Source organism: Cnephaeus nilssonii (genome assembly GCF_951640355.1).
Source record: "Cnephaeus nilssonii genome assembly, chromosome: 16".
In the NCBI taxonomy this organism is placed as follows: domain Eukaryota; kingdom Metazoa; phylum Chordata; class Mammalia; order Chiroptera; family Vespertilionidae; genus Cnephaeus; species Cnephaeus nilssonii.
Window position 1 is genome coordinate 7582475 of NC_137087.1, and position 21231 is coordinate 7603705.

The 21231-nt window shown below is 42.1% G+C and overlaps 1 protein-coding gene across 2 annotated transcripts in view; it reads left to right on the plus strand.

Annotated features, from left to right (window-relative positions):
- Positions 1 to 15972: 15972 nt before the first annotated feature.
- Positions 15973 to 21231, plus strand: part of MARCHF8 (membrane associated ring-CH-type finger 8) — a 91953-nt gene continuing 86694 nt past the window's right edge. The window contains exon 1 of one of the 2 annotated variants that reach the window (XM_079793728.1): positions 15973 to 16527. The gene's annotated coding sequence lies outside the window, so the exon portion shown is untranslated. The remainder of the gene's footprint in view (positions 16528 to 21231) is intronic. The other variant, XM_079793729.1, reaches the window with a different exon arrangement.

Sequence of the window (21231 nt, forward strand, 5' to 3'; positions counted from 1 at the left end):
CAGTTGATTTCAAGAAATTATATTATTATTGGGAGGCATTTATTTACTCTTTAAATTCTTATAGAGAAGTGATCATAATTTTTGAGACCTCCGATCTCTCTTTAAATTTCCAGTAATTAGGAGAGTGCCTTACATAGAGGCTCTGGTTGAACATCTATAATATAAAAAGGCAGTGACCATGATGACCGAAACGACCGTTCCACTGCATGCAGTGCTAGCATGGATGCATAGACATAGTCTATGAGTAAACTAAGAATGAACAAGACATATGCTTGCCTTCACGGAGCTTGCACTGTAAGAAGGTTAGGTTAGGGATGAGAATTCAAATTTGCCACCAGCACAGACCTGAGGCACCACTTCTCAGAGTGGCCAGAGATACACCTGGAAGCGGACTGGCTCCGATGTGAAGGCGGGGCTGTTCTGGATTTCTCAGAGGAGCCAATGGCTGCCTAGGATGCAGAGCTTTTGACGCTGACTGGCATAGAAACCAACCAATCAGAACCTAATCTTGGTGAACTGAGAAGGCAGAACCTAAGGTGGGGGCTGAGGAGGGGTTTTAAGGGCAACAGCTGTTTGGTGTAAGGTGTAAGACAGCGGTTCAATTTTTTAATAACTGGTTTGGCAATATAGTGCATATGTCTGGCTATCAGTCCAGATATAGGGGTTCTGTATTTTTGTCTGCCCAGAGCATCTCCTCCTGCTGAAAAAGGCTTCCCCCCATTTAAGCAATCCTATCATATATAATCTACCTATACTAATAAAAGGGTAATATGCTTCCCTAGCTGGTTTGGCTCACTGGATAGAGTGTTGGCCTGGTGACTGAAGGGTCACAGGTTCAATTCCGGTCAGGGGCATGTACCTTGGTTGCGGGCACATCCCCAGTAGGCTGTGTGCAGGAGGCAGCTGATTGATGCTTCTCTCTCATCAATGTTTCTAACTCTCTATCCCTCTCCCTTTCTCTCTGTAAAAAATCAATAAAATACATTTAAATAAATAAATAAATAAAAATAAAAGGGTAATATGCTAATTAGACCGGGTCGACTGGCCATCTTCCGAACATCCGACTTCCTTCTAGACAAAGCCATTTTGGTGGGGGCCAAGGCAGAGGCAGTTAGGGGTGATCAGGCCAGCAGGGGAGAGCAGTTAGGGGCTAGATCAGGCTGGCAGGGGGTTAGGGGCGATCAGGCTGGCAGGGGAGGGGAGTTGGGGGTGACCAGGCTGGCAGGGGAGGGCCATTGGGGGTGACCAGGCTGGCAGGGGAGGGTAGTTGGGGGCATTAGGCAGGCAGGCAGGTGAGTGGTTAGGAGCCAGTGGTCCTGGATTGCGAGAGGGATTGGGATAGGGCCTAAACAAGCAGTTGGACATCCCCTGAGGGGCTCCAGATTAGAGAGGGTGCAGGCCGGGCTGAGGGATACCCCCACCCCCCATGCATGAATTTCATGCACCGGGCCTCTAGTTAGTTAAATAAATTCATAGTATTGTAGCTTAACCATGATATAAAATAAAGGTATTATATTGTTTTATATAACTAAACTGATTTTATATGATAAAGTTCAGTTTCTGCATTTTTTAACCTTTTGCACTCGGATGTCGAGTGTGACTCGACGAGGTTAGCATCGGTAGCAGGAATCAAGAAAAAAGCAAGCGAGTGCAAAGGGTTAAATGGTAAGTATTTGATTTTAGCAACAATAAAACTTTTAACTTAGCTATGTGAATTATTTTCAACCTAAGTTTTAACCATTTTAACTATTCAAACATGGGAATTTCAAGTAACATGCTTTAAAATTTTGTCAGTGTTGTAACTTGTGGAGGGATTTAGTGATAAAAAAGACATGAATTAATTTTCTGATGTATTTAATTCCTTCATTTGCTCAAAATTATGACATTTTGGTTTTTTTTATTACTTTTTATACAGCTCATGCTTTTGTTTCTACTTACTTTTATTTTTCTTAAGACAAAGAAAATGTACTTGTATCTTGTTTGCTTAAGATTGTCAAGGTTCTTCTATTATTGTTATTATATTTAATCTTTCCATTTCGGTTGACATTTAATATTATATTAGTTTTAGGTGTATAGCACAGTGGTTATGCTTTTAGATAATTTATGAAGTGACCCATCTGGTAAGTCTATGACCCACCTGGCACCATATGCAGTCATTACAATATGATTAACTATATTCCCTATGCTGTACATTACATCCCTATGACTATTTTGTAACTACCAATTTGTACATCTTAATCTCTTGACCTATTTCAACTTGCCCCTACAACATCTCTCCCATCTGGCAACCATGAATTTGTTCTCTGTATCTATGAGTCTGTTTCTGTTTTGTTTCTTTATTTTGTTATTTTAGATTCTACATATAAGTGAAATCATATGGTATTTGTCTTTCTCTGTTTGACTTACTTCACTTAGCATAATGCCTTCTAGGTCCATTCATGTTTTCTCAAATGGTAACATTTCATTCTTTTTTATGGCTGAGTAATATATCATTATGTATATGTGCCACAGCTTTTCTACGCACTCATCTATTGATGGGTATTTGGGTTGCGTCCAAATTTTGGCTATTGTAAATAATGCTGCTATGAACATATGGGTGCATATATCTTTTCAAAGTAGTGTTTTGGATTTCTTCAGATATATATATAAGTGGAATAGTGGGGCCATAAGGCAGTTCCATTTTTAATTTTTAGAGGAACCTTCATACTATTTTCCATAGTAACTGTACCAATTTGCATTCCCACCAACAGTGTACAAGGGTTCTCTTTTTCCCCACATTATCAGCAACACTTGTTTTTTGATATTTGGATGATAGCCATTTTCAGGTGTACGGTGATATCTCATTGTGGTTTTAATTTGCATTTCTCTGACTAGTGATGTTCACCAACTTTTCATATATCAATTGGCCATCTGTATATATTCCTTAGAGAAATGTCTATTCAGGTACTCTCCACATATTATCTATAATCTTCACAAAACTACATAAGATTGTATTATATCACACTGTATAAATAAAACTGCAGTTGAGAGAGGTTAAGTAAGTAATTTTGTTGGCCAGAAAGCTAATAAATGGTGGACCTAAGATTCAAATCCCCATCTACCTGGTTCCAAAGGCTACTCTTTATACTATTTCCTGTTGCTTTCCCAGGCACCAAACAACAGTACTCAAAAAAGGAACAGAACTTGTAGTATGAGAAGGCTCTTGTCTTGAGGTTAACTATACCTGAAATGGAGGCCTGAGTGAAGATTTCTGCCAGTTCACCCTTAGAGGTGGAAGGAAGGACTCAGTATACTCTGCTCTGGGTTACCCTGAAATAATTGAACTTTAAGACCTTCTCTATTATGTCCTGAGCTATTTTAGCTTCAACTTACCCATATTGAACATTGAAAGAGATTTGTGACTCAACCTTACTAAAAAAATTTTAAAAATATAAAAACTGTGTGTGTATGTAAAAAAGTACAATTATGATAAATATTTCACTGGATACATTCTAGAGGATTAAAGACACTTTTAAATTCACCTAATATTTAAAAAATAATCACATAACTGTGTGTGGTTTTTTCCCCTCACAAAGCCTAGATTCATGAGATCAGTTAGAAGTCAATCATAATTTTTTTCTAGTTGGAAAAATAAAACTACACTGGGATAACATAGTAATTTATAAATTTAATCCAAAATATCCTTTTTTGTATTTAAATTGTCTAAATATTTTCTTGAATTTCTAAATATTTTCTTGTTTACCAGGAGAAAAATCAAGTTTTAATACACACACATAGGGAATTCACATAGGAATACAAATTCCCTCAATATTTTCTTGAATGCTTATATTTGACTCTTTCTATATATATATATTTTGTTGTTGTTGTTAATTCTCACCCAAGGATATTTTTCCATTGATTTTTAGGGAGAGTAGAAGAGAAAGGGAAAGACAGAAACATCGATGTGAGAGAAACACACAGATTAGTTGCCTCCTGCATGAGCCCTGACCAGGCCCGTGATCCAGGAGGAGCCTGCGACTGGAACTGAACCTGAGACCCTTTGGTCCGCAGGCCAGTGCTCTAGCCATTGAGCCAAACCGGCTGGGGCCACTTTGCTGTGAATTTTTATCATAAATGGGTGCTGGATGTTGTCAAATGCTTTTTCTGCATCTCTTGTTATGATCATGTTTTTATCTTTCATTTTGTTTATATGGCATATCATGTTAATTTATTTGTGGATATTGTACCAACCTTGCATCTCAGGAATAAATTCCAACTGATCATGGTGTATAATCTTTTTTCATGTGTTGCTGAATTTGCTTTGCTAATATTTTGTTGAGGATTTTAGCATCTATGTTCAGTAGGGATATTTGCCTATAATTTTCTTTCTTTGTAGTATTTTTATCTGGTTTTGGAATTAGGATATTTATGACCTTATAAAATGAGCTTAGGAGTCTTCTCTCTCCTTCAATTTTTTGGTATAGTTTGAGAAGGATAGGTGTTAGTTCTTCTTTGAATGTTTTGTAAAATTCATCTGTGAAGGTATCTGGTTCAGGACTTTTGCTTGTTGGGATGTTTTGATTATTGAAAAGATTTTGTTGGTTGTAATTGATTGATCTGTTCAGATTTTCTGTTTCTTCTTGATTCATTCTTGGAAGATTGTATGTTTCTAGGAATTAATCCATTTCTTCCAGACTGTCCAGCTTGTTGGCATATAATTATTTATAATATCTTCTTACAATTATTTGTATTTCTGTGGTGTCAGTTGTCACTTCTTTTCTTTCATTTTATTTTTTACTCAATGACTCTGGTTATATTTTTATTAATATTTATCTTTTCAAAGAACCAGCTCTTCATTTCATTGGTCTTTTATATTGTTTTTTTTTTAGACTCTATTTCACTTATTTTCACTCTGATCTTTATTTTTTCCTTTCTTCTAATCACTTTAGGCTTAATTTGTTATTGTCTTTCTAGTACCTTTAGATGTAAGTTTATATAGTCAATTGAGATTTTTCTTTTTTCTTGAGTAGGCCTGTATTGCTATGAATTTCCTTCTTAGGACTTACTTTGCATATTATGAGGGCGTTTGTTTTTTCTTCCATTTTTCACAAGGTATCTTTTGATTACTTTCTTGATCTCATTGTTAACCCATTCACTGTTTAGTAACATGTTGTTTAGCCTCCATGTCTTTGTTTTTCAGGTTTTTTTTTTGTATTTGATTTCTAGTTTCATACCAAGGTGTTCGGAGAAGACGCTTGATATGATTTTAGTATTCATAAATTTATTGAGACTTTTTTTGTGGCCTAACATGTGGTCTATCCTAGAAAATGTTCCATGTGCACTCGAAAAGAATGTATATTCTGATGCATTGAAGTGAAATACTCTGAAAATATCAGTTTAAATAATCTGGTCTAATGTGTCATTTAAGTCTGCTGATTCCTTGTTGATTTTTTGCCTGGACGATCTACCAGCTGATGTCAATGGGTGTTAAAATTCCCTTCTATTACTGTATTACTACTGACCTTTTTCTCAAGTCCATCAAGATTTGCATTAAAATTTTTGATGCTTCTGTTTTGGGTTCATGCTTGTTTACAGGTATTATAGTTTTCTGTTGAATTGATCTTTTTATCATTATGTAATGTCCTTTTTTGGTCTCTTATTATAGCCTTTGTTTTTAAAGTCTATTTTGTCTGATTTAAGTACAACTGCCCCAGCTTTTTTGTTGTTTTTATTTGCATGAAGTGTCTCTATTCCTTTACTTAAGTTTGTGTGTATCTTCTGATATGAAGTCAGTTCCTTGCAAGACAGCATGTATATTGGTCTTATTTTCTTATCTATTCAGCTACCCTATGCCTTTTGATTGGTACATTTAATCCATTTACATTTAAAGTGATTATTGATAGGTCCATAGTTATTGCCATTTTATTTGTATTTGTGGTTAATTTCCCTTATTCTTTTTATGAAAGTTTCTAACATTTCTTATAATACTGGTTTGGTGGTGATGAAATACTTTAGCTTTTCCTTGTCCAGGAAGCTCTTTATTTCTCCATTAATTTAAATGATAGATTTGCTGAGTAGAGTAGTCTTGGTGTACAGATCCTTGATTTTCATCACTCTGAGTGTTTCGTACCAATCCCTTCTAGCCAGAAATGTTTTTGTTGAGAAATCATCGACAGTCTTATGGGAGCTCCCTTGTATGTAACTAGCTGTCTTCATTCATTTATTTATTTTTGCTGCTTTTAAGATCCTCTGTCTTTAACCTTTGCCATCCTACCTAATAAAAGAGTGATATGAAAATTGACTGCACCTTTGCTATGCCAAGCCACACCCACCAGCCAATCAGGGCAAGTATGCAAATTAACCCAACCAAAATGGCGGTTAATTTGCATATCAAGACAGCGTAGAAAGAAGCCAAGCCTGCAGAAGGGAGCAAAGCTGCGGAGAAGCAAGCAGGCGGGGCGGGGAGAAGGGAGGCAGGCAGGTGGGGCTGGGGGAGAAGGGAGGAAAGCAGGTGGGGCTGGGGAGAAGGGAGGAAAGCAGGTGGGGCAGCGACCGCAGCAGAAAGCCCTATTGCAGGAATCTTCCTGCAACGGGCCACTAGTTTTAATGATAATGTGCCTTGGTGTGGGCCCACTTGGATTCATCATCTTCTGCCCTTCCTGGACTTGTGTGTCTTTTTCCTTCACCAGGTTAGGAAAGTTTTCAGCCATTATTTCTTCAAAAAACTTCTCTATTTCTTGCTCTCTCTCTTCTCCTTCTGGTACCCCTATAAGGCAAATGTTGTTACACGTTATATTGTCCTAAAAGTCCCTTAAACTGTCCTCTTTTTAAACATTCTTTTTTCTTTTAGATGTTCTAATTGGGTGTTTTCTTCTACCTTGGTTTTTAAATTGCTAATTTGATCTTGTGCTTCATCTAATCTGTTGTTGATTTCTTCTAGTGCATTCTTTTTAAAATTAATATATTTTTATTGATTTTAGAGAGGAAGGGGGAGGGAGAAAGAGAAACATCAATGATGAGAGAGAATCATTGATTGGCTGCCTCCTGCACGTGCCCCTCCACCCCCACCCTCCACTGGAGATCAAGCCCATAACTCAGGCATGTGCCCTTTTTAAAATTTTTTTTCTTTATTGGTTAAGGCATTACATATGTGTCCTTACGGGCATGTGCCCTTGACTGGAATCGAACCTGGAACCTGACACTCTACCTACTTAGCCAAGCAGCTAGGGCTCTTCTAGTGCAGCGGTCACCAACTGGTGGTCCGTGAGGTCCGAAAGGTTGGCGACCGCTGTTCTAGTGTACTATTCTTCGTTTCAGTTACTGTGTTCTTCATTATTGACTGCTTTTTTTATGGTTCTTTTTTACAGTTAGTATCTCTTTATTGAAGTTCTCACTGGGTTTTGTCTATTCTTCCCTTAAGTTTCCTTAGCATTATTATAATCATTGCTTTGAACTCTGTATCTGGTACATTGCTTGCCTTTGTTTTATTTAGTTTTTTTTCCTGGAGATTTCTTCTGTTCTTTAATTTGGAGTTTGCTTTTTTATTTCCCCATTTTGACTGCCTTTCAGTGTTTGTTTCTTTTTATTAGGTAGATCTGCTATGTCTCTCAGTCTTGTTAGGGTGGACTTACATAGTATGTGTCCTATAAGGGCCTAGTGGTGTAATCTTCATGATCAACTGAGCCAGGTGCTCCAGGAGCATCTCTTCTGTCAGTTATGTGTGCCCTCCTGTTGTAGGTGAAACTTGATTGCTATTGGCCCATCTGTGAGTGGGGCTGACCCTCAGGCTGTCTGGCTGTGAGGATCAGCATGACCACAGTTCTGTGCAAGGGGTGATTCTAAGATCAGAATTCACTCCAACAGGGTGTGGGGCCTGTCAAGTCCTCTCTTGAGGAGCTAATCAAGTGGTGGTCTGTTGTGGTCTGAACCAAGCCCCCAGGTGTATTGGTTTTGAGGGCTCTCAGGTGCAGGTCAATGTCAGATGCTGTCTATGATCTTCCCAGGGTCCCCTGATAGGAGCTAGAAAATGATCAACAGTTGGTAGTTACCTCTGCTGGGCCTGGGTGTGTGTGGAAGTGACCAGGCTGTGAATCAAAATTGGCTGCCACCCATTCTGTGATGTCATAAAAAGTCCCCAAGCACTTCCAGACTTGGTGTCACCTACTGGCTGCTTGTTTTGCTCAGACACGTAAAAGCCTCAGGTGGTATGTGAGTTTTGCAAAGCAGGTTCTCAGGGAGTTACCAGGTTGGGTGAGTGGTGTTCAGCAGGTTCATACAGTTTCAAACTCAGAGCCAGTGCTGGGTCTGAGGCCACTCAGCAAAAGTGTCAGGGTGCACCAATATCTGCCACCACCCTAGAGCCTTTATGGTGGGGTCTCAAAGAATTGTCTGGGTGGAGCTAGTAGAGTTCCTGAGGCTAAAGCAGATTAAAGATTTGGCCATGTGAAGGGAGGGCTTAACGCAGGAAAGGTGCTGCCTGTGGGCTATGTAGGAAGACAGCATTCACCCTGAAGCCACACAACTCATTTTCTCCATGTTCTCTGGCACCCCTGAGCTTGACTGGAATTCCTCAAGAGCTTTTCAATAAAAAATGCAAAACAGGCATATGCTGGCTGATGCTGAGACATCCACTGACCATGGGAAAATTGGCCAGGACTGGGTCCAAGGGAGTCATCCCGGTGTAGCTAGGATAGCTCACCAGGCTACTGCTATGTGGGTGATCTTATGTCGTAGATGATCTCATTGTTACCCCTTTGGTTGTTTAGGTTCTCATCACAGAAAAGGTGGTGCTTTTTGGCATTCAAGAAGATGGCCCTCGCCCTGAAGCCACACAATCCAGTTTCTCCCTGTGTGTACCTCCTGAGCTTAACCAGGATTCCGCGAGAGCTTTACAAGAAAGACTGCAATGTGGGCCCAGACCGGGTGCTGCTGACAGAGTTCCTGGCTGTGTTAGCCAGGGCTGGACCCCATGGAATCATCAGGGCAGAGCAGGTGTAGCTCACCAGGCTAATGCTGTGTGTGGGGAGAGTGTTTAACACAGGAAAGATGGGGCCCCTGGTGTGGTAGGAGGACTAAACACAGGCATTGGAGGTTTCCTTTCCAGCCCTTGCCCTGAAGCCACACAACTCAGTCTGTCCCTGTATAACTCTGTTATTCCCTTAGCTGCCACTCTTCCGCAGGAGCACAGGGTGAGTGCCTAAGAGTGTGCATTGTTCCTTTAAGAGGACACTTGGATTTCCATCAGCCATTCATCTCACCTGGGCAAAGATGGAATCCTTGCTGATTTTCACAGCCAGATGACATGTGGTCTCTCTTCCCAGCACTGATCATCTGGGCTGGGGAGCCTGGTATGGCGCTGAGACCCCTTGCTTCTAAAAGCAAACCTCTGTAGCTAGAAATGCCTCCAGATTCTCAACCACCACAAGTGGGTGTGGGGCGAGCTTATTTAACATCACCCCTCCTATCATTCTGAACATGACTTCTTCTGTATATCCTTGGCCATATATCTTCTGTTCAGCTAGACTTCAATTTGTTATTCAGGTTGATTGTTGTATAATTTAGTTGTAATTTTGATGTGGTCATGGGAAGAGGTGAGTTTAGCTTCCATGTACTCTCCCATCTTAGATCTTCTCTCAAGGTATAATTTTATTTCTTCCTTGATCCTGTTGTTAACCCATTGATTGTTTAATAGTTTGTTATTTAGCCTCAATGTGTTTTTCAGTTTTTTCTTGTAATTGATTTCAAGTTTCATACCATTGTGTTTGGAGATGCTTTTTGGTTTTCTGTCTGGATGTTCTATCCATTGATGTCAATGGGATGGTAAAGTCCCCTACAGTTACTGTATTACTGTTCATCTCTCCCTGTATGTCCATCAATATTTGCTTTATATATTTAGATACTCCTACATTGAGTGCATGAATGTTTACAAGGGTTATATTCTCTTGTTGGATTAATCCCTTTATTATTATAAAATGTCCTTCTTTGTCTCTTGGTATAGGCTAATAACAAAACCCAAGCAGAGTAGGGTGACACAGATAGGACTGTTGTTTTAGAAAGGGCATTTCTGAGAAAGTTACATTCAAGTAAAGTCCCAAAGGAAATGAGAAATTGGGGGAAAGTATTCTATGCCTGATGAAACCAAGACATAACAAGGAAGCCAGGTGGCTGGCGCAAAGCAAGTGGAGAGGATAATAGGAAATAAGGGGCTGCATCATAGGGGACTTTATAGGCAAGAACTTTGGATTTTATTCTGATTTGGGAAATACTGGGGTTTACGTAATTGGACTTAAATTTTGAAACATCACTCTGTTGGTTATGTAGGAAAAAAGACTATAGAAGGCAAGGATGGAAGTCAGGAGACAGAAAGATCCAGCCATCACCCATGGGGGAAATCATGGGGCTGGGGCCAGATGTAGCACTCTCTTGGAAGATTGTCATCCTTTCTTTTATCTCCTTAAACCACCAGCACCCCTCTCCCTCTCCTCACTCAGCTGCTTATATGATTAAACTATGACCAATTGGAAAAGAAATTGCACCTGTGTTTAACAACAACCCTACCAAGCTCTCTGTATCTGTGCCTGCCCACTCCCTCCTCCACCTGTCTATGGGTGATCCCTCCAGACTACTCAAGATTTTCTTCCTACAGTTTTCACACACTACTGCATCAATACTTTCTCATTACTGGGTTTTCTATTAGTGCATAAATATTTAAACAGAAAACCTAACCCTCAATCTCTTGTTTGCTTTTGCCCCATTCCCCAGCTCCTCTTTATAGCAAAAAGAAATAGATTTATTTGTTACCATTTATCTCTACAATCAGATTTGTATCCCTACAGTTTATCTTAATCTCTGTGTTCTGACATACTTAGATACTGCCTTCTTTTGAAACATTTTCTTCACTTAGCCTTTATGATTCTGTTTTGTTTCTCCTCTTACCTCTGGTTGCTCCTACTAATTTTCCTTTGCTAGTCTTCTTATATCTACAGTGCCTCATGCCTAGCCTTTGGATTTTGTTTTCTGTCCTAGGTCAGCGACTCTCAGAGATATTCCCACTGTAGGCCACAACTGTTACTTGGTTAAAAAGATCAGTGGATTTGGGAGTGGAAGTTTTAAAAAGTAGAAAAGAATAAAGTAGAAGAGAAAGGAAATAGTGCATTACATACAGGGAGGCTAACTTCGCTTCTTTTCATTGTTGTTGTTAATCCTCACCTGAAGATATGTTTTCCATTGATTTTTAGAGAGAGTGGAAGGGAGGGGGAGAGACACACAGAGAGAAACATCGATGTGAGAGAGAGACATTGATTGGTTGTCTCCTTCATGCACCCTGGACCAGGACCAGGGATCGAGCCTGCAACCCAGGTAGGATTGAGTCTGCAACCGAGGTACGTACGTGCCTTTGACCGGAATTGAACCCAAGACCCTTAAATCCACAGGCCGATGCTCTATCCACTGAGACAAACTGGCTAGGGCTAAATTTGCTTGAAAATTTTAAGATATGTACATGTATTTGGTCAGTATGTAAAAATGTATTTTTGATCCTGGGTTGAGGGCAGAAGGTATGAAAATTTCTGCTCTGTGTAACTCATTCAATCCTGTGGCTTTAAATACCACTAACAAATCAACTTATATCTCTACTAGAGGCCCGGCCCACGAAATTTGAGCATGGGTAGGGTCCCTAGGCCTGGCCTGCGATCAGAGTTGATGTTCCCCGGCTGCCAGCAGCCAGCCCTGTCCCCCCGCCGCAGATGCCAGTTGCCCTCTGTGGTTGGGAAAACCAATGGGGTGATTGGGGCTCTACTCACTCGCACCTGCCTTGGCCTGGCGCTGCCTGTGCCTGCCACCACCTACCCCTTGTTCCCCATTCCCCATCGGGCAATTGGGGCCTGCCAGCTGGGGGCAGCTCCTGCGTTGAGCATCTGCCCCCTGGTGGTCATTGTGCATCATAGCAACCAGTTGTCCTGCCGTCCGGTCAATTTGCATATTATGCTTTTATATATATAGATATAGCTCCTCAGAATTCCAGTGTCATCTATCCAGTTGCTAATGGTACATCTCTATTTGGATGTCTAATAGGTATGTAAAATTTAGCATGTCCAAAATGAAATTCTCAATTCTCCCCACCCCAGTGCAGATATCCCTTCTCCATCTAAATGACAATTCCATTCTTTTGGTTGTTCAAGCCAAAAACCTCAGTCATCCTTCACTCTGTTTTGTAATACCCACCTTCAATCAATCTGCAAATGCTGCTGGCTCTAGTTTTGAAATATACCAAATACTGCCGAAACCGGTTTGGCTCAGTGGATAGAGCGTCGGCCTGCGGACTCAAGGGTCCCGGGTTCGATTCCGGTCAAGGGCATGTACCTTGGTTGCGGGCACATCCCCAGTAGGGGGTGTGCAGGAGGCAGCTGATCGATGTTTCTCTCTCATGGATGTTTCTGACTCTCTATCCCTCTCTCTTCCTCTCTGTAAAAAATCAATAAAAATATATATAAAGAAAAAAAGAAACTAAGAAATATACCAAATACTATGTGAAGGGAAATTGTAACCAACACACCATAGGAAGGCCAAAATCAAGCTATCCTATGTAATAAAGAGGTAATATGCAAATTAACCCCCACACCCTCACAAGATGGCTGCCTATGACCAGGCTGGCAGGGGTGTTAGTGAGGGACGACCAAATGACTGAACAACAAGGCTGCATGGGGCAACCAGGCTGGTAGGGGTGGTTAGTGAGAGATGACCAAACTACTGAACAGCAGGCTGCGTGGGGTGACCAGGCTTGCAGGGGGACGAGGGGGGGGGTGTCTGTGAGGGGTGACCAGGCCAGCAGGGGGGGCAGTAAGGGGTGACCAGGCTGGTGTGGGGGCAGTTAGGAGCGACCAGACCGGCAGGGAGGGGACAGTTGGGGGTGACCAGGCCAGCAGGGGGGGCAGTTAGGGGCGACCAGGCAGGCAGGCAGGTGAGCGATTAGGAGCCAGCAGTCCAGGATTGTGAGAGGGATGTCTGACTGCTGGTGTAGGCCTGATCCCCGGGATTGGGCCTAAATCGGCAGTTGGACATCCCCCAAGGGGTCCTGGATTGGAGAGGGTGCAAGGCTGGCTGAGGGGACCCTCTGTGCACAAATTTTGTGCACTGGGCCTCTAGTAGATAGATAAAATGAAACCACATCTTTATGATTATTGATACAAAGAAAAGCGTGCTTAGACTTGGAATCAGGAAATGTAAATTCAAGACTAGCTCTACCATATTACAGCTTTGTAGCACCTTAGCTGGTTATTGTTCACTTCTTTGTTTGCAAATCACCCATTACTCCTTACATTCATCATCCTAGTGGAATGTTGTGTTAGGTGAAATGCCATTAGAGAGCCATAAACATTTGCAGTGTCTCTTACCAGACTCAGCAATGCATTTTGCTGTTCGCAGTGAAACCCTAACTAAAAAACTAGAAATGGTTAGATGTGTTTAAGCATTTGGTGGACAGTCAGGTTTGACTGGCTCTTGGGGTAATGCTGGCCACTTGGCTTGGGCCTGACCGCTTTCTCTAGGAGAGGGCAGGCAGTTTCCTATGTGGGCTGAGGCAGTGGAAAGGTAGTATATTAGGAGTCCCCATCATCACATACAGGATTTGGAATTTACCTGCTGCCACAAGTGAGCACCTCACCACCAAGAGCAATCCTCTGTGGCAGTCTTCCATTTGAAGTGCAAAGACTTCCCAGTTGCACTTGGTTTCCTTGCTGGTAATCCCATCCTCAACTCCAGTTCAGGTGGCAAGAATCCAATCCCAAGACCGGGACATGTTCCAGTTGTCAGCTCCCTTTCCCTTGGGACTCTTACCTCCTTGTTACTACACTCTTGCCAAAGGCTGCACATATAGAATTAACATTTATTGATTCCTGTGTTGGGCACTTTAAAGTGTGCCAGTATTATTTCAACTTCATTCTACTCTATTCAGGAGATAAACGAAGAAAGAGGCTCAGAAAGGTTGGGTCAATTGCCTACGAGTAATGGCTGAGCTAGGACTCCCCTTAGCATTGTCCCCTTGAGTTCTGCCTAACTCACAGGTTCCTCTGATCTACGAAGGTTCTCTGCCACTGCTTACAGGATGGCAGGATTCCACACCCACTAATCAACTTTTTTGTTTTCTAGGCATGGTTTAGGCATAAGATGTGCCAATGAAAGATATTGCTCCTGCCTTCATATGGAACATCTGCTGCCCAAAGCAGCGGTAAAAGTCAACCAGGTGTGGCAATTGGCCTTGTAACCTATTTTCAATAGTAAAAGAAGAGCCCAGCCAGTGTGGCTCAGGGGTTGTGTGGCTCAGTGGTTGCATGGCTCAGTGGTTGAGGGTTGACCTATGAACCAGGAGGTCATGGCTCAATTCCCAGTAAGGGCACATGCCTGGGTTGTGGGCTCAATCCTCAGTGTGGGGTGTGCAGGAGGACTCCGATCAATGATTTTCTCTTATCATTGACTAGAGACCCGGTGAATGAAATTTGTGCATGGGAGGGGGGTGTGTGTGTCCCTCAGCCCAGCCTGCACCCTCTCCAATCTGGGACCCCTTGAGGGATGTCCCTCTCACAATCCAGGACTGCTGGATCCAAACTGCTCACCTGCCTGCCTGCCTGATTGCCCCTAACCACTTCTGCCTGCCAGCCTAATCACCCCCTAACCACTCCCTTGCCAGCCTGATTGCCGCTAACTGCTCCCCTGCTGGCCCGATTGCCCCTAACTGCCCTTCCCTGCTGGCCTGGTCACCCCAACTGCCCTCCCCTGCAGGCCCGGTCCCCCCAACTGCCCTCTCCTGCAGGCCTGGTCCCCCCAACTGCCCTCCCTTGCAGGCCTGGTCCCTCTCAACTGCCCTCCCCTGCTGGCCTGATTGCCCACAACTGCCCTCCCCTGCTGGCCATCTTGTGGCGGCCATCTTGTGTCCACATAGGGGCAGCCATCTTTGACCACATGGGGGCGGCCATCTTGTGTGTTTGAGTGATGGTCAATTTGCATTTTACCTCTTATTATATAGTATATAGGATGTTTCTATCTCTCTCTCCCTCTCCCTTCCTCTCTGAAATCAATAAAAATATATTTAAAAATTAGTAAAAGAGCATGAAGAAAATTCATCACTATATTTTGTACTCTTTGTAATAATGTTGAATTCTAGGTGTGTGACAGAAATGCAGAGGATGTTTGAACTTGTTGTATTGATCTAGAGAGTATTTCCAGCCCACTGATTTGACCCTGTCAATTTGCTGTTGGACAGCTCAGTATGCAATGACCAGAATTGTGGGGAGGTACTTGACTCTCCCATAGATCACTCCTGGACAACAGAACAATTCTGGAATACTGAGGGTATTGGCTCAAGTACTTACTAGGAAATAATACAAACTTTTGGTCTTTTATGCAATTTGTAATGAATATTATGGAAGAAACTGGCAGTGGCTGAAACTTTTCAAAGTTTGATTGGGGAAAACTGGACTTGGGAAAAATAGTCACTAAAAACAAAGTGACTAAGTTTATGGGGGCGAAAGCTGAGAAATACATTAGGTATGTCTGTATTTACACATACAAAGACGAATTCCCATGAAAACTAAATTTAAAATAAAAGTAAGTTCCATAAGCCTTCCCTTTCCAGGATGGAGGTGTGAGGCAGGCTGTGGGCATAGCCATTCACCCCAGATTAGGGAGGGAACGCAGTGTTCCCTAAGGCAAACAAAACAATTATTGCTTATTTCTGTGCTCTCCCTTCATTTGTTAGCTTTGGATAAGGAAGTTTCCCATTTCTTTTTTCGAAGTTCAACATCCTACTGCTGGGACAAATCCCCTTTTCCCAAACACTAATGACAAACGCAGGGTAGGTTCTCGCCTCTGCCGCCGGGAGGAGGGAGCACGCAGGGACCCCGCACCTCGGCCGCCGCCCCAGCGCGCCGTCGTTGCCCGGCAACACCTCCGCCCTACCGGCCGAGCACGTGACGCGCGCGTCACGTGACAGGCCTCCGCGTCCTCCAGCCACGGCGTGTAAATAGGCCCGAGGGGCTGGAGCTGCGGCCTTGCAGCGTCTGCGTCTCCCGCTCGTTCCCGGCGGCCCCGGCGACCCGGCCGCGAGCGCAGCGCCCGTCCGAGGTAATCGTGCCGGCCGACCCTGCGCAGCGCCCGGCGCCGGGCCCCACGCCGCGCGCACCTGCTGTCCCTGCCGCGTCCCAGCGCTGGGGAGCCCTCAGCCGGGGGTGTGGCCGCCGCCGTGAGGTCGGCGACAGGTGGGCCGGCGGGGGCGGCTCCGCTTCTGCGCCCTCGGGCCGGCGGGGCCCCCGGCTGCCCTGGGGCCGGACCGAGCCGGGGCGCAGGGTCGTCGCGCGCCCAGGGCCCTGGTGGGCAGCCCGCGGGGAGTCCCTGTTGAAGTCCAGCCCTGAAGGTCCTGAGACCTGGCACCAGCCAGCCCCAGCCCGGGGATGCGTTTCCCTGATCCGTGAAACGGACGTCCGGACCGCGATCTTCCCTCTGACGTGTGATCTCGAGAGACCTGCACACACAGGAAGCTACCCAGGGAAAGCCTAGGTAGATCGTTTTAATTGCTACGCTTTTGTTTCTCTTTAAATCTTCCATCCGACAATATTTGGATTCTTGCTCACCTGGATGAAGTTTTTAATGAAAACTTAAAGTCACAATGGTTTATGTTATTGTTTTTTTGGAAAAAATGTAATGGAACCTTCTTTCTTAAAACCTTATTTGGAAACCCAATTTGTGAAATGATAAAAAGAAACCTTTATCTGTCTCAGAACACAGATTGAGAAGAGCCGTTAGAGTTGAGGAAATGTTTTGTGTTTTTGCTAATATGATGGGATTCGGAAGCTAAATCCTTGGCCTATGTGCAGTTTCACTTTTCCTTTGATTTTGTTAGACTGCCCTGCAGTTAGACAATTCATGTATTTCTCATATATACTGGAAAAAGGCCCCACATTTTCCAATGAAGATTCTTCTCTTTCCATGTTTTCTTGCACCCCAGTCCCATGGGAAATAATTGGGAGACCTCCTGGCTCATTGCTGGTTTGGTTGCTCAGGCACAAAATGCAAGTGGAAGACTTTTTGCAAGAGTTATTGAGATCGTAGGAACTGTGAGATAATAAATGTTCATTGTTTTAAACCAGAGTTTTGGGGTAATTTGTTATGCACAATATATAATACATGGGCGGGAACAATGCACTATGTATTGTTTTAAATTTTGGTGTTGTGTGAAACTATAATTGACTCTTATCCATCATTTTGTTAAACACAATTTATGACTAGTAGGTAATAATATGTTTCTGAAAGTATCCTCTAAATTATTGGGCTGAGCATTATGTTTAGAATAGTTTAAATTTGTTTTCATTTTTAAAAGTTGTAATCTCTGTGTGATGCATTATGAATCTCAACCAGGACAGGCCATTTCTAGATCATTTGGCAATACAGACCATTTATCATATTGTCATGATCTGGTAGCTGTTTTATATTTAAAGTGGATCTGGTAGCTGTTTTATACTTAAAATTATAGATGGTATTATATCTTAGGCAGATTTGATTATTTATGACTTTAGCAAAGGCACTCAAAAAATAATTATTGAGGAAAAACTGCAGTTCCCTACAGTGGTCGGCAAACTCATTAGTCAACAGAGCCAAATATCCACAGTACAACGACTGAAATTTCTTTTGAGAGCCAAATTTTTTAAAACTTAAACTTCTTCTAATGCCACTTCTTCAAAATAGACTCACCCAGGCCGTGGTATTTTGTGGAAGAGCCACACTCAAGGGGCCAAAGAGCCTCATGTGGCTCGCAAGCCGCAGTTTGCCAACCACGGCGGAGGTAACCTCTTCTTACTGGAAGTTAAGATTTTTGTTCTTTTCCTCTGAATATTTCTGTATGTCAATTGAAGAAAGAGTGTCTGACTATGGTATATGGATAAGGGACTCACAGTGAGTTGTGAAATTTGACTTTAAACTTGAAGACATGTTTTAAAAGTTTGAAAGGATTCTCGGTCCTTTATTTTACTTGCCTTTTTCAAAATGCAAAAGGTATATACTTATTAATTACAAAAATTAACATACAAAAATACCTGAAATACTATTTGAAAAAATCAGACCATAGAAATTTTCTCCTAAAAGTTTTATAGTTTTAGTTATTATATTTAGGTCTATGATCTATTTTTAGGGGTTGCTAGGGTGTGTGGGGTATGGGTCTAGGTTCATTATTTTCCTTTTTGGATACACAATATTTTTGATGGTATTTGTTTAAAATTATCCTTTCCCTTTTGAATTTCTTATCCTTTGGCTATTCAATTGCCTTGGTATTTTTGTTGGAAATCTACTCATGATATTTGTGTGGGTCTGTTTTTAGACTCCCTCTCATACAGATTTGTATGTCTCTCCATATGTCATAGCATACTGTCTTTCTTACTGTAGCTTTATGTATGGTTTGAAATTGGTTGGTATAAATCCTCCAACTTTGTTCCTCACTTTCAAAGGTTCTGTGCATTTAATAAATATTTTAAGATCAGCTTTTTAGTTTCAAAAACTTCTTGGGATTTTAATTGGGATTGCCTTGAGTCACTAGATCAGTTTGTGGGAAATTGCTATCTTAATATTGAACCTTTGAATCATGAATGAGGTATGTATATCTCTCCAATTTCTTTTTTTTAACCCTTACCTGAGGACATCCTTATTCATTTTTAGAGAGGAAGAGAGAGAGAGAAGAGAAGAGAGGAAAGGAGGGGAGGGGAGGAGAGGGGAGGAGAGGAGAGGAGAAGAAACATCGTTTGGTTGCCTCCCGCATGTGTCCCGTCTGGGGATTGATCCCACAGCCTAGGTATGTGCCCTGAAACCTTTTTGATGTACGGGATGATGCTCTAACCAATGAGCAACCCAGCCAGGGCTCTAATTTCTTGCAATGTTTTTTTTTTTTTAGTTTTGTAGTATTCACACCATGTGCATATTTTGTCAAATTTATATCTTCATTTTTTATATTTTGATTTTATTATAAAAGGGAGTAAAAATCCTTTTCCACTTGTTCCTTGCTAATATGTAGAAATACAGTTGATTTTGTATATTATCTTTATATCTTGTAGCCATTTTAAATTCACTTATTCTATTATTCTGCTTATTCTTTTGCTTAGGGTTTTTCATACCTACAATCATTGAAAAGACAGTTTTACTTCTTCCTTTCCAATCAGTATACTTGTACTGTACCTTCCTTATCTTCTTTCTTTCACTCTTTCTCCCTCCCTCTCCCTCCCTCTCCCTCCCTTCCTCCCTCCCTCCCTCCCTCCCTTCCTCCCTCCCTCCCTCCCTCCTTACGTCCTTTTCTCTCCTTCCTCTTTCTCCTCTCTTTTTTTGTTTCCTTTCTTTTCCTTATAGCACTGTCTAGGACCTCAAATTCAGTATTATGATAGAAGTGATAAGCACACATCCTCATTTTGTTCCCACTCTGAAGGGGAAAGTATTCAGTCTTATACCTGATACAAAAGGCACTAACAGTACTTTTTTGTTTGTTTGTTTTAATTCAAATTCTTTATTGTTTAAAGTATTACATGAGTCTCCTTTTTCTCCCATTGACCTCTCCCCAGCTACTCCCACCCCCCCAACAATACGTTTTTTTAAAATGTTAAACTTAAAAATTAAGATACTGTTAAGAAAAAGAAAAGATATGCTACTAATTGGGAGCAAATACTTGCAATTCATATATCTGACAAAGGACTTTTATCCAGTGAATATAAAGGACCTCTATAAACCACTAATAAGAAAGCAGACAACTCAGTTTACAATATTGGTAACGACATTTGGATAGATACTTCACAAAAGAAAATATTTGAGTTTCCAATATGCACATTTAAATTTTTCAACATATTTAGTTATTTAGGGTAATCAAATCAAAACTATAAACAATATTTAGCCTACAGGAATGGTTAAAATAGAAAAGACTGACAATATGAAGTGTTGAGGATATAGAGCAGTAGGAACTTAACATAAATTGTTAGTAGGGATGTATAATGATACAGGCACTTTGGGAAAAGTTCAGCAGTTTCTGATTAACTTAAACATACACTTATTCTGTGGCCCAGAAATTCCACCCCTGGTTATAAAATAAAAACTTGCATTACAAATGATTTATGCCCCAATGATTAGAGATCAAACCTGGCAATAGCTCAAATGTCTGTCAATAAGTACACAATGAAATACTACCAAGCAGTAAAAAGGAAACTTCTGATAATGTCACAGCATGACATTAGCAAACATTATACTGAGCAAAAGAAGCAGACACAAAAGAATATGTACTATATAATTCCATTCATATTTGTGCTAGAGCCCAAACCCCCCAAAACCATTTAATCTATATAATAAAGGCCTAAGCGACCGTTAAGGCGGAATGACCAGAACGACCCATTGCTATGATGCACACTGACCACCAGGGGGCAGACGCTGAATGCAGGAGCTGCCCCCTGGTAGTCAGTACACTCCCACAGGGGGAGCGCCGCTCAGCCAGAAGCAGGGCTCATGGCTAGCGAGTGCAGTGGCAGTGGTGGGAGCCCCTCCCGCCTCCATGGCAGTGCTAAGGAGCAGCGAGCCAAGCAGCAAGGAGCAGCAAGCAGGCGGTGGTAAGAAGTGAGGGGTCCTGGACTGCGAGAGGGATGTCTGACTGCCAGCTTAGGCCCACTCCCTACAGGTGGACATCCCCCAAGGTGTCCTGGACTGTGAGAGGGCGCAGGCCGTGTTGAGGGAACACCCCTCCCTCCCCCAGGGCACCAATTTCGTGCACCGGGCCTCTAGTCAGTAATAAAGCAGATTAGTGGTTGACTGGGGTCAGAGGTAGCAGGGGGGCGGGGGGAATTGACTGCAGAGAAACTTAAAAAATTTTTTAAAATTGATTTTATTGGGGTGACATTGATTAAGAAAATTATATAGGTTTCAAGTGTCCAATTCTATAATACATCATCTGTATATTGTATTGTGTGTTCGCCAAACAAAGTGAAGTCTCCATCCATTACCTTTATTTCTCCTTTACCCTCTTCTGCCTCCCCTTTCCATCTGGTAATCACCATACTGTTGTTGGTGTCTGTGAGTTTGTTGTTGTTTTGTTTAATCACTTCACTTTTTTCACCCAGTCCTTGGTACCCCTGCTCTCTGACCAGCTGTCAGTCTGTTCTCTGTATCTATGAGCCCGTTTCTATTTTAGTTTATTTTGTTCATTAGATTTCACATGTAAGTGAAATCATGGAATTTCTCATTCTCTCA